Consider the following 14545-nt stretch of genomic DNA (forward strand, 5'->3'; position numbering starts at 1 on the left):
GCCATGTCGGCCCAAATGGTGGGCGAGCCTGGCCTCTGGGACGCCGCCGATGTCCTGCGCCTCGAGACCCTGCACCAACCGTCATCAGTTGCACGTCTCCTTCGTGGCGAGGCGGACTCCTCTTTCTCCGCGGTGATCCCTAATACTTCACACGTGTCCTGCAGAGACCTCAGTTGATGCATCTCACCGTTCCATTTGAAGATGAGGCGGAAAGGGTGGCCCCACGAGTAGGATGTCTTGTGTTGTTTCAGAAAGTCTGTTGCGATTTTAAACGCTTTACGCTTTTGTAGGGTAATAGCGGACAAGTCCTGATATAAGGCCACAGGGTGCTCGCGAAAGGCCAGTGAAGGTTTTTTCCGTGCCTCTGCCATGATCCGCTCTTTCAACGGGAAGTCCGGGAGAAAGGCCAATATGTCCAGAGGTGGGACTGTTGCACGCCTCTGGGGTCCCACTCTGTGCGCCCTGTCTATCCATATAGGAAAGTCCGCTGCCTCTGCCAGTATGTCTCTGAAGAGCTCCCGTAGGTAGCCCGCCACATCCGATCCCTCTTCCGTCGATGGTATTCCTCGAACCCTTATATTGTTCCGCCGAGATCTATTTTCCAAGTCCTCATTGTGTGCTTGGAGGTCCATCTGCTGGTCCCTCAGGCGCAGCACTTCTTGCTGTGGTTGCGTGATTTCCTCGTCCTGCCGTTGCGTAGAGCATTCCACCGTGGCCACTCTCTCCCCTAGGCCATCCACCTCTCTCCGTATTTCACGACTTCCCCTGCCACTTCCTGCTTTAGCGCTTGGAAATCTTCTCGCAATGTGCCGAAGAGAGATTCCAAAAAGGACCTGGTGACCGGAGGTTCTCCGCTTCCTGCTGAGTGAGAGCCACCCGCCGCGCTCGGTGAAGGCAGATTCCTGTCCCCCCTGGCCTGGGACCTGCCGAGCATCTCAGGGAGCGTGCGATCATTCCTCTTACTGCCCTTCTGATTCACCATCCCGTCCGCGGGGCCGCCTCGCTGTTCACAGATCACTCGCCTAACCAGGCCTCAGGGCTCCAACTCCACGCATCCCCTCCCGGTAGGGGTCGGAGTATCCCGATTGTTCCAATCCTAGGTATGCCACTCCAGGTAGGCTGCAGCTGCGTGTACCCCTCAGTCTGTGCCAATGTCCCCAGTGCAGTGGCCGGTCCGGAACCCCTGTAGCGTCCAATCCTTTAGGCCGTGCGCCTTGGTCACTGAAGGACCACCTGGCGTCCCCTTCCCCCCCCGTCCGACCGATGGGGGACTCTTCAGCTATTGATCCTCCGGGTCACTCAGCGTGCGACACCACAGAAGCCGGACCTCTGCGCGGCCGGCGTGGACCCCCGCGCCAGATCGTCTCGTGAGACCCCTACACGCACAGGTGGGTCACTTCGGTAGTGTCAGGCCCGGAACCTTTCGGCTGCCCCCCGTCTCCACATCCGGGGTGGTTGCAGACGAGCACGCAGACTCCGTTCCCCACGGGGAGTAGACCCCAGTGGTCCCCGCTGTCACAGCAGCTCCTGTGATCCGCTTCTGATGTGCCCTCCAGCAGGACCCCGACGTTCCTGGAAATGCCCTCCTTAGCCCGGGCGCCTTTGCCCCTCTCTGGTTACGCAGCGGGCATGTACTGGGCCCAGTCCCTTTCTACTGGCCGCGTGACACGGTCCCCTCACAGCAGGACCCAGCTCCTCCTCCGGGCCCCCTCTTCATAGGCTGCAGCCGCGACCCCAAGTCAATCGGCCACGCCCAAAGCGTCTCTGAGGACTCAGTGCACCACAGTAGTCTGTCGGCCCCCTCCTCACCTCTCGGGGCGTCTATGGCGGGCTTCTGCTCCGCTGCTGGTCTCCTCGCCGCACTCGGCGTCAGCGGGGTCCCGGGCCTCCTCCGCACTTGACCTCGGGGCCCGCTGTATGTAGCCCCCGGACAGACGAATCCGGTGCGATTTCCTGGGCAGCACTGATTCCGGGTCCCGTTGCGGTAGTCTCCGGACCCGTCTCCATCCCCTGCGTCACCTCCTCTCTGGTCCGCAGAGCCTCCTCCAGTATAGGCCGCAGCCACGGCCTCGAGTTGCGACGGGGCCGGTGTCAAGGGGAGGGGCCTCCCGGAGGGCCAGCTGGCGTCTCACAGGGTTTCCCCCACCACTGCTGCGGCACCCGGGTTGCTTCACCGCTGCCCCTCGCAGCACAGCCGCGAGATTCGTTGGGCTCCGGGGACTGTTCTTCTCCCGGCCGTGTCTCGGCCACCGTCCGCCACAGCTCCCGACCTCGGAGCTCGATCTGCACCGCACCCGGACCACTGCTTCCCCGGGCGATTACAGGGCCGGACCCCGGTCTGGAAGCAGCCCGGCAGTTTCCGACACCCTTCCAACTCGGTCTGGTGCCGGAGGGGGGAGAACCGGCAATTCGGAAGGCTTAGGGCTGGGGCCGGTTCGGGAGCTCCGGGCAAAAGCGTCTCCTCACGCCGCCATCTTGGCCACCGGCAGATCACTCTAGATACACCTAGGTGTGTTATACATGACGAGGAACAGCCATAGTTTTCACTCTGTGTGCGCCTACTGGACCGGGAGTGGTATAATCCTGATACGGATTTTAGTGTTCCTCCCTGGACCTGTCTCAATTATAGGATTCTAAATGGTAATTTCAACTGACAGATACATAGAACTCATTTGGTCCTTCAAGAATGACAAGCAAGAAACTCTTAACCTTAAAGGTTTGTTTCAGAAGTTTCAGTCATACCAAAGTCAATCTTGCATACCCAAAAACATTTAGTAAATCAGAGTGCAAAGCTCAGTTAAAGTACAAAATCAATTAAGAACTTAAGAAAGTTCAAATATTGAAAAAGCAAAGTATAGAAAATGGGATAGTAATCCGGCATGAATTCGCCTCCTAAGGTAAGTGGGTTAGGGTATCCTGTTACATCCAGGAAACACTCTCTTTCATAGGGTTCTGAACAAAGGATTACATACATATACTACCGTTGTACATGGTTCACATAACCTAAACCAATTAAAACTAAGCAAAGAAAAACATTTGCAACTAAATACATTCAACAAAACTCTCATAATTCAAAAACATAGAGCTTCTCACAGACAGTACCTATACATGGAACAAAAGTGATTAGATGATATGCATTTTTCCTTGGAACTGCCAGTCTTATTCTTCTATTGATACACAGTTATTGGTAGCAGCTTGTGAAGGTCACTGTCCTTGCCTGTGGAACTCTAACTTACTTATGCCTACTACCCCTCCTGAGGTATAAGCCATCAACCATGACTCTCAAGCCATCTCTGTCCTGTCCCTTTCTTTCAATCTGACTCCAGGTGTAATCCATCTCCTTACAGTCAGCCTTGAGGCCACAATAACAAATGTTTCTTGGCCTTTCTCTTTTATTTTCCCTTGAAGGTTCCAGGTCAAGGATTGCCCGGTGGTGTTTAATACAGGCTTGTAGAGGGTGTAACTGATTCAGCCCCAGCATCTTTTCATGATTTCTTCATGAGCAGAGAATTGGAAAGTCTGCTGCCATAGGTTATTGTTGCTAATGGTGTTAGGCCAGCGGATTGAAGAATTTTCCTCAGGTATTGATGAAGGTCTAGAGTTGGCGGTGGTCACTGTTGTCCTCCAGGTTTCTGCTCTATTCAGAAAGACCAATTGTATGATGTTGTTAAAAAGCCTGATTTTAGTCTTTAGCGTTAGTTCCTTGGAGCTCAAAATCTTCTTTAGCTGAATGAGGGCATTCCTTGGTTTGTCAATTTTTGCCTTGACATCAGAGTCTGTGCTGCCCTGCTAGTCTCTGACACTGCTGAGGTACGTGAAGGCGTCAACCTGTTCCTGTGGATCCCCTGCAAGAGTGACTGCAGTTGTGCTGGCCATGCCAGCCTTTTAGATTGATTTTTTTCCCTTGTGGATGCTGAGGCCAAGTTGTGCTGATGTGGCTGCCACATTGTCGGTCTTCTCTTGCACCTACAGATGGGTATGGGAGAGTAGGACCATGTCGTCTACAAAGTCCAGGTTGTCTAACTGCATCCAAGGTATCCACTGGATCCCACTACTTCTCCTTACTATGGATGTCTTCATGATCCAGTCTATGGCCAGCAGGAAGAGAAAAGGTGAGAGCAAACAATGCTGGTGGACTCTGGTCCTCATTTGAAAGGCTTCCATGAATTGTCCTCCATCAACTATCTTGCAGGCTCTTCCCTTGTAAGAGTTCCTGAAGATCCTTTTTATCTGGCACATCGTAGTGGCAGGGGAGTTCCCATAGAGTCTCTCTGTCCACACCTTTGAATGCCTTCTCATAGTCAATGAAGTTGACATAGAGGGGAGAGTTACATTCTTATTGACTGCTCAATGATGATGCACAGTGTTGCAATTTGGTCTGTGCAGAATCTATCTTTGCAGAAGCCAGCTTGCTGGTCTTGCAACGGAGCATTGACTTGTTCCGTCATTCTGTTCAAGATGACTCTGTTTAATACTTTGCCTGGGTTTGATAGAAGAGTTATCCCTCTGTAGTTAGCACAGTTACTCAGGTCACCTTTCTTGGGGATATCCCTCCTTCCATTCTGATGGCACCTTTTCCTCTCCCCTGATTCTTCCAAACATGGGGTAGACAATGTCTACTAATGCTTCAATGTCTGCCTTCAGTGCCTCCGCAGTAATGTTGTCATGTCCTACAGCCTTCCTATTTCTCAGATGTTTGATGGCCTGCAGTATTTCTTCCTGGATTGGTCTGTTGCTGTCGATTGGCAAGTCCTTGCAAGCTGGTTGTAAGCCTGGTGGAAACTGCAGCACAGGCTGGTTCAGCCTTTCTTCAAAGTGCTCCAAAAATTGTGGTATTGAAGCAGCAGCAGACTTCAATAAAAGATTCAATATTTGTATTTTATACTCCAGTATCAAAAAGGCCCACAAGGCAGACGCAGGCATTTACAATGAAGGTGTCTTATTCAGAAGCATAGTCATAATAATATGAACATTCTACCACAATCCAAAAATACCCTCATTAACATTCCAAACCCTTTATGACAATATAGATTCTATTGGTTCCATTACTTTACTGCTACTGCACTCACCAATGTAACATCTCCTTTGCTTTACAAAAAAAAATAGCCTTCCACCCTAAAACAAATATAATAAAATGCAATTTAAGTATAAAGATAAAATAATTCAACTTTGCAGGAATGACAATTGAATGACAATTGTTCCTTACCATTTCATTATAGAATTAAGTCATTCAGTTTTGCAGAAAAATCACTTTTTCTTTTTCTCCAGACATCACTGTTAGCAATTTCATTTTTTGAATTATCATCCATACTCTGTGTTTGTTCATCTGTGTGTATGTATATGTCATACTGAAATGAATGATAAACATTATTACTTTCAAATACACCTTGAACATTTCCTATTCCACTGTTACCTTGATCATCATGTAACCATTTTCCAAATCAAGAAATGTATTTCTATCATCTCCCATATTTTTGTTGTCAAAAAACGTCTCTTGTCCGGGTGTAAGCAATACCAGTGCACATTTATACCACCACCCTTTTTCCTTCCATAAGAATGCACTATTTGACACTTTCAACATCTGCTTAGGAGAAGAATATACAGGTTCCCTTTTTTGCACTCTCGCGGGTTTCCTAACCAAAACCCAATCTCATACAAAGAATTGTATACATTTTGTTCTGTGCATCTTGTCATGATACACTTTGTCCTTAAGTTGTTTTTGTACTATTTTACCTTTAACTTGTCATTTGTTGTCCTCTTTCTCTGTTAGCATAGTTTGTGTTTTACAACCAGTCATTTTTGGTGTCAACAAAGTACAACCATCTCTCCCTCTCATCAAAAACAATGGTGAAAATCCAGTAACTGAATGTGTAGTGTTGTTATAGCTAGCCACCTTTTGTCTTATAAACTTAGAGGGAGCCACATTGGATGCCAATGCCATTTGAACTCCCTCCTTTAAATATCTATTGACTCTTTCTACAAAACTATTAGAGGAAGCGCTGTATAAAGGTGTTTTTTTTTACTTTATTCTACATTTTCCCAGAAAATCAAACATTGTTCTTGAAGTTAATTAAAATACCATTATCTGATCCTAAAATTCATGGAATCCCTAACACCACAAAGAGTCTCTGTGAAAAATCATTAGCCACTTCTGTGGTGATGTGTTACCACTGAATTCATCGAAGTGGGAGAGGAGTTGGCCTAACGGCTAGGGTGGTCGACCTCGAATCTGGGGAACTGGGTTCGAGTCTCGGCAATGACGCTGAACATCCTGTGATTATGGGCAAATCACTTAATCTCCCTGAGCCTAACAAAAATGAATATGTCCTCATGCAACGCAGCTGGTGCTATGTAAAGCCCTCTGATACCCAATACCTCAGGGTCAAGTTAGCGCTATATAAAACTCTGTGAAAAAAGAAATAAAATAAAAAAATGTGTACCTACCTTGAGTAGTAATCAGTCAGTACTAGCAAATAATGTGTATTTTCACTCAGTGAATGAAATGGACCTGCAAAATCAATGCTCAATTTTAACCATGGTCCATCAGGAATACCAACCAAATGCATGTCCTCCTTTGAGATCTTCCAATGTTTGCCTGACCTTACATACTCCATACATTTGTCAATACTCACATCAACCTCTGAATCCATCCCTGGCCACCAATATTGTTTCATTTGAAGTGTCTGGATGTCCTCCATGAGACAATTTCACTAGTTTCCATCTTAGGACAAAATATGTTATAAATACATCATGTCTCATAAGCATTGCTCCTTCAATAGTAAATTCATCAACTATCTGTAGATAGCTTGTTAATGTTTTGTTCAAATCTTTTATCGGTGTCCATCCATTCACAACATATGCTTTAAATTGGTCCAACTCAGAATCCTTTCTCATTGATTCTACCCACTCACCTTCAGATGTAGATCCTTCACAGAAATCCATAGCATCTACCACTGACACTATACATTTCTGGTCAGAAACACTAATATTTTATTTTGAATCCTCAATTGGCAATCTTGATAACCAATCTGTTCCTAAATGGTACTCTTGTATTTAGACATTAACCTAATCAACCTTAATGATGCTGTTGCATTCCCTCTACCACAGCCATCAAACATAAACAGGAGTGGTTTGTGATCAGTCACTATTTCAAAGCATTTCCCTCACAAATACCTCTTCAACTATTCCACCGCCCACACACTGGCCAAAACTTCCCTTTCGGTTGTACTGTATTGTTTTTCCGCTTCCCTTAATTCTCTTGAGATGAAATCTTTGGTGCATTCACTATTATCTACCACTTGACTGAATATTGCTCCTAAGCATATGCCACTGTCATCTACTATGTTGTTATCCCTGCCTTTAGGATGATTTGGTCTAAGTGCTCGTGCTTTCAGAATGAGTTTTAAAAACAGTGGTCCCTAAGCAAGGACAATAGAGTTAGAAAAAATGAATGTAGAACCAGAATCAGCACTATATTTAGAGGTGTCCAGTCGGACAGATATATTTTAATTCTAAAAATGTAAACTTGAAACAATACATGAGGCACAAGCCTGCGTCCTACTATGTATACATACAGAAAAAAAACAACAGGAAAGCTCAGGCAGAGTGACTTGCTTGCATAATATACATTTGATTAGTGCAAGCAGAGATACGGTGAGACACTGTTACACATAAATGATATGCATTGAGAAAGTGTTTACGGAGTACATATTTCCAAGGATGTTTCGATCCTTTTGTAAAATATTGGGATCATCATCAGGACATTGTATTTACATGCCTGAGTAAAGGATGCCTGAAAAAGAAATAATGACAGAAAAAAATACAGATTTAGGGAAGACAGTTAGGATTAACTTTAAAAACTGCATAAAAGGGCATTCAGAATCTGGATTGAAAGGATGGTGTTCAACCAGATTGATCATTGACATACTGTCCCTGATGCAGCAGTCTGTGGCTGGAACAAAATCTCTAGAACTGAGCAACATCCAGAAACTATGGGCCTTGCGGGGGGATTCTAATGAATTTTGTGTATTTTCGGAAAGGTAAAAATGACAGGGGTGCATGGTGATTTGGTGTTAAGGAATAGATGTTAATTTTTGCTTAGAAACCCTTGTTCTTTGGCCTCATCAGTGACTTGAAGGATCAGGTGTTGGAGTTCCCTAGTGGGGTTGGTGTGTAATTTACAGTAGTGGTCTGTGTTAGACAATTGTCTTAGTATCTCGTTTTTATACAAGTCTTTTTCTTGAATGACTATGCCACCCCCTTTATCAGCAGGTTTGATAATAAGGATTGAGCTGGATTTGAGGTCAGTGAGGGCAGACTTTTCTTCCAGTCTTATGTTACATAGGATGAATCTGCGAGTCGTTTCATGCTGTGAGACAACATTGAGGACCATCTTTTCAAAGGTCAATACCTCTCCATACCATACCATACTGGAGCATGGTGAGAAGGTGGAAGGGGGACGCAGTGGGGTATTGGCCATGTTTCTGGGAGTGGGGGTTTGCAGGAAATAAGTATGCAAACGATTTTTCCTAAAGAACTTAAGTAGTTCTGTCTGGAGATCCAGAAAATTGGGCTGGATGGTTGGTGCGAATGAGAGGCCTTTGCTGAGTAAGGATTGCTCAGGATTGCTCAGATTCAGCGAGGGTATGTTGAGAGAGATTGATAATGGGGATGGCCATACTATTACACTGCTCGGCTGCAATAGCCGATTCTTTTACCATTGGTAGTGCTTGTGGCTGGTCTGGCGTCCCCCTGGCGGGTTGTACCAAACATTTCCCAAGTGGAGGGGCTTTGAGTAATTGAACAAGTTCTTAACACCAGACCACGTCCCCATGCAATCCCAACCATTTTCAATCTACAACTTTTGGAAATCTGTCTCTCCAGAAATGTCTTTCTCTTTGAAGACCAGTACTACCAACAGGTCAGATTGTATAAGGTCAATGGGCGCTGTCTTAGCACCAAATCTGGCCAGATTGTATATGGACCATCTTGAAATGACAAGAATCTTGACTCCTTGTAACCCTTTCCACACGGGGATCACCATGTGGAAACGGTACATTGACGACTTTTTTAATATTGCATGACTCAGAGAACACTCTGTTACATTTCTTACATTGGCTCAACAATAACTGCCAAGAGCTAAACTTTACACTGGCATATAGCAAAAGTGAGATTCCCTTCCTAGATCTTAACATCCAACATAGGGATGGAGAATTATTCACTAGTCTTTTCCGTAAATGCACAGAACGTAATGCACTTTTAAGGTGTGAAAGTAACCACCCCCACGCCTTGAGAGATTCACTCCCCTATTCACAATTCCTACGTATCAGGCGGGATTGCACTCTCAAGGAGGATTACGTCTGTGAGGCCAAAGTGCTGTCAAATAACCTTACAGCAAGGGGTTACCCATGCAGACTGATATGCAGCGCATTCAAAAGGGCATGGTACGAGAGATTGCCTTTTGTCTCCCAAAGAGAAATCCTCCCAAAACCGGCTTGTGTGCGTTACCACTTTTTCACCGGTGTCAAACACTGTGTGCAAAAGCATTCTAAAACACTGAGAAGTCCTCAAAGCAGGAAACCTTAAACTTGAAAGACCGCTATTTGAGTTTCGTAAAAGTAAAACTATAAAAGACCACTTGGTACTAGCTGCTCTGCCTTGTCCCAAACCCACCGGGACATAGACCGCACATTGGCGTCTTGAACCTTTTTCAGGCCATGTGAAATGTGGTAACTGCATTGCGTGTAAATTTACAATTGAATGTAAGGAATTCTGTTTTGGTAAAATTAAGGTACAGTTAAAACAATTTTCCACTTGTACCACCTGTAATGTTATTTACGCAATTCTATGACCCTGTGACAAAATTTACATTGGACAGACCTCGCAGAAAGCATGTATTAGGATTTGCCAGCATCGCAGCAGCTTACGTTGCAAAATGCCGAATGCTCCTTTTATTGAACATTTTTTGACCGCGGGGCACACTGAAGATGAGATCCGTTGGACCATTATCAGTGTGTTCAACCCCTCACCAAGTGGCGCTGACATTGTGCAACTGCTCAAAAAAGAAGAACTCAAATGGATTTTACACACAGGCACCATACAAACTGGACTCAACCGCCTTGAATATTGGACCACTCTGCTTTAAACCTACACTGCACTGGTCCAGTCCACCTATTTTTCCATGGATTACCAACCGGCCTAGACTTTTCCTGTGTGATTTTGCTCTTCTAACTTCTCTGAATGTATGAATAATGGGCTCTGTGATTTTTTCACAATAATGCTGTCCTTCACCTCATCCTTTCATGTGCAATGTCCTCAGGGGTGCTCCTAACGTTACTTAATATCTATTGCTGAACGCAATGTTTGTCCAACAAGGAGCAATGATTCTCAATTGTTCGCATTTATCTAGACATATCATTACCCCATGCGTTGCTTTCAACTCTTACTACAGTACCAAAATAGCATTGTATTTTGCCGAATGTATTTTTAATAACCATGTAAATTGCATTGTTTAAAATATTTCCATGCTCCAACTTCAGTATTCTATAAACCTCTCTCATACTCTTTTCTTTATCTTTCCAATATGGCCACCGTATCGAGCACATAATCATCACATAACTAACTTCGCTCATGTGACTCGTCACCTTCCCCTGCCACTCCTTCACCCTAGAGCCCCTAAAAAACACGGAAGGTCTAGGTTTCTCAATCAAATTGAACGAGCAAACCTCCTTCTCTGGTGGCCTCATTTACCGCCCGCCCGGTAATGCCACTGAATTTCTTGATTCATTGTGCGACTCCCTGGGCCACTTTCTTCTCCGATACCCCCACTTCACCTTACTCGGGGATTTCAACCTACATCTCGACTCCAAATCTGATACCCAAGCCATCAATTTCCTCCAAACACTAGAAATGTTTAATCTCCAACAACTAGTCTCCCAGCCTACCCACCTGCTCGGTCACACCCTTGATGCTGTATGTACCAATCTCTCTTCCCTCATCACCCTACCCCCGCTCCCTCAAATCTGGACTGACCACAGCTTGATCTTGTTCCACATCCATAGCGTACGTTCCCCCTCTCGCAATAACACTAACTCACGCCCCTCCAACCTTATCAATTGGAAAAAAGTCCAAGAAAGCTTGACTCTTAAACCTATGGATCAATCCCATACCCCTACCCTGTCCGGAAATGTAGAAGTCGACGCCGACCTCTTTTACAATTGGCTCGCACAGGAAATGAAAACCAGAACCCCCCCAAACGTCAAGGCATCTCTCATAAAAAATCCAAAATCAATGCCCCCTGGTTTACCCCCGAACTTGCCACCTCTCACCTACTTTGTAGGAAAGCAGAGCGAAAATGGCGTAAGTCTTATGACATCGACGATCGTCTCTTATATACTCAAACAAGAAAAGCCTATCTTTCGAGCATCAAATCAGCCAAGAAGTCCTACTATGTGAACGCCATCAAAGAATCCCATCAAAAACAAAAGACCCTGTTTTCTATAGTAAAGTCATTCACCCAGCCCAAAGCACTGCAACCTGAAATACCTCCATCACAGGACTTATGCGACAAAATCTCCGACTATTTTGAAGAGAAAATTGTTTCCATTCAAAGCAATTTCCCTCCTTTCTGTACCTCCTCATTCCCCCCTCCCTCTGACTCCTTTCCCGGAAATTTGAGCAGTTTCACCCCTGTAACTCTGGCGCAAACTAGAGAAGTCATCCTGGCCTGCAAATCAGGCTCCCCTTCCGACCCCTGTCCCCCCAAAATTCTTCACCAAATTATTGACGTGATCAACCCAGCAATTAACGATATAGTCAATTCGTCGCTTAGCACAGGAATTGTCCCCCCCCGGTGGAAGAAAGGAACTGTCAAGCCTCTTATGAAAAAGGCCAATAAACCACCGTCTGACTTGACCAATCTTCGCCCGATCTCACTACTCCCAGCCTTAGGAAAAATAACCGAACAACTGGTCTATAGAGAACTTAGACAATACCTGGAAGCAAATAACATACTCCATCCGCAGCAGTCGGGTTTACGTCCCAAACATTCGACGGAAACAGCGCTGATAGAACTATCAGACACGATCAAACTGCTACAAGATCAGCGAAAAAATTCAATCCTCATTCTTCTTGACCTGACCGCGGCGTTTGACACCATTTCCCATTCCATCCTCATCAGTAGACTGATGAACATAGGGATTTCAGACTACGCTCTATCCTGGTTAAAATCATTCCTTGCTGACCGATCACAGACCGTCGCTCTGGGCCCTTTCCATTCAAAAGAGAAAACGATTTCCTCAGGCGTCCCGCAGGGTTCTATCCTAAGTCCCCTCCTTTTCAACATCTATCTCATTCCTCTCCTGTCCTTGATTGAATCCTTTGGAATACCTGTAACCTCCTACGCCGATGACACCCAGCTCATCGTGCCCTTGGATGGTAGCTCTACCAGCGCCGAACTCAACCTCAAGAACTGCCTAACGGAGGTCTTCCATTGGATGAACACAAATCATTTGAAGTGTAATTCAAATAAAACAGAGATTCTCCCAATTGGAAAGAACACCTCCTTCTGCCCAGCCCTCTGGTGGCCAGACGACTCAATCGCCCCCCCCCAAACTGTAACTACGGCCAGGAATTTAGGCGTCATTTTCGACTCAGATCTCTCCTTTGATCAACACGCTAAGACTGTAGCCGGCAAATGCTTCGGGACAATAAGATCCTTAAGAAAGTTCTTCAACTTCCTCCCTCTCGACGCCAGAAAGAGTGTAACAGTAGCCCTTATAATTTCACGACTAGATTACTGTAACGGCTTACTGGCAGGGGCAAAAAAGAGCACTCTCGCGAAACTCCAGAGCGTGCTCAATACAGCTGCTCGACTTGTACTCAAACTACCCCGTAGAGCTTCCATCTCTGCAGCCCTTCGATCCTTACACTGGCTACCTCTCCACAAGAGAATTTTATTTAAGATTCTAATCGTCGCCTTCAGAGCTTTCAATGAATCCGGCCCAAAATACCTACACAGACGTTTTCCCCACTACACCCCCAGGCGTTCTCTCCGTTCATCCCAGGACAACCTCATCCTGCCTGCAAAGTATAATCTGAAGACGAAGGGAGGTAAAACCTTAAGCTACCTGGCCACCAAAGCATGGAACAATCTGCCCAAACACCTCAGGCAACTAACGCAAGAAAAACCATTCAGAAAGGTTCTGAAGACCTGGATCTTCAGCCTCCCCGATGATCTCACTAAAGCAGCCATCTAACCCCTCTCTGTCCCCAGACCGGTCATCAAGGATCCTCAGCGCCAAGATGCTCCTTCCGGAGCGAACGCCGCGCTTTACAAATACCCATACAAATACAAATACAAATACATGACTCCTCACTTCCACCTTTTAATCTGGCCGCACAGCAGGACTGCACTTTTCCTGAACACCCACATCGGGATTACATGCTGTGAAGATGCTCCATTTTTTATTAGTGCTTTGTGACACCCGGTAAGCATGATGCTGCACCTCTCACACCTCGCTATTACTAGCACGACCTATAGTACTCCTCGTTTTACCTCAAACATTTTTTCCCCTATCTTCACCGAACTTATTTCTACCAGACTCCTTGCAGGTTAACAGCATCAGCTGCATCTGGTACCTTAACCGCGAACACGGTTCTCCCTACATGATTATGGTACGTTGCATAGTCTCACTGCGCATGTAACACAGCTGCCTCAACGGCCTGTAGCAATTACACCTACTTTCTGTTTCAGGTCTATGGATTATCTAGATCCTTCACAGCAGTGTAACTGCATACACGGTACACACCATTTCCAGTCATTCTCTACTAAAAACTGGTACAAAAGACCTTCAGCCACTAAGCATGCTCATTCCCTCCATTTTTAGTATCATGTCCTTACTACCGACTACCTTTCGGCATGTTTTATACGAATATATGACTTTTCGCCATGTTTACAAATGTATTCAGCTTGAGGATACACTGATCTTTTGCTTAGGCCTTCGCACATTGTGTACACACACCTCTTCCGTGGCTGCTCAATTTTCTCCCCTTGCAACCGGAGCATTTGTAAGCATGACACAAGCTGTCGCCCTCACATCAAGACGACCCGAGCTGAATGATCAATATACCGCAACCCCTTTTTGCGACTCACGTGCTTCTGCATGCCCTTTTATGCAGTTTTTAAAGTTCATCCTAACTGTCTTCCCCTAAATCTGTCTTTTTTTCTCTCATTATTTATTTTTCAGGCATGTAAATACAAGGTCCTGATGATAATCAGGATATTGTCCAAAAGTAATCGAAACGTTGTTGACCATATGTACTCCGTAAATACTTTCTCAATGCATATCATTTATGCGTAATGGTGTCTCACCATATCTCTGCTTGCACTAATCAAATGTATAATATGCAAGCAAGTCTCTCTGCCTGGGCTCTCCTGCTTGTTTTTCTGTATGTATACCTAGTAGGAGGCAGTCTTTTTGCTGATTCTTGTTCTACATTAATTTTTTTCTAACTCTATTGTCCTTGATTGGGGACCACTGTGTTT

General features: G+C 45.6%; 1 pseudogene; it reads right to left on the minus strand.

Moving 5' to 3' along the window:
- Positions 1-3468: 3468 nt before the first annotated feature.
- Positions 3469-14545, minus strand: part of LOC147708046 (uncharacterized) — a 105930-nt pseudogene continuing 94853 nt past the window's right edge.

The sequence above is a fragment of the Lissotriton vulgaris genome, chromosome 6 (assembly GCF_964263255.1).
Source record: "Lissotriton vulgaris chromosome 6, aLisVul1.2, whole genome shotgun sequence".
In the NCBI taxonomy this organism is placed as follows: domain Eukaryota; kingdom Metazoa; phylum Chordata; class Amphibia; order Caudata; family Salamandridae; genus Lissotriton; species Lissotriton vulgaris.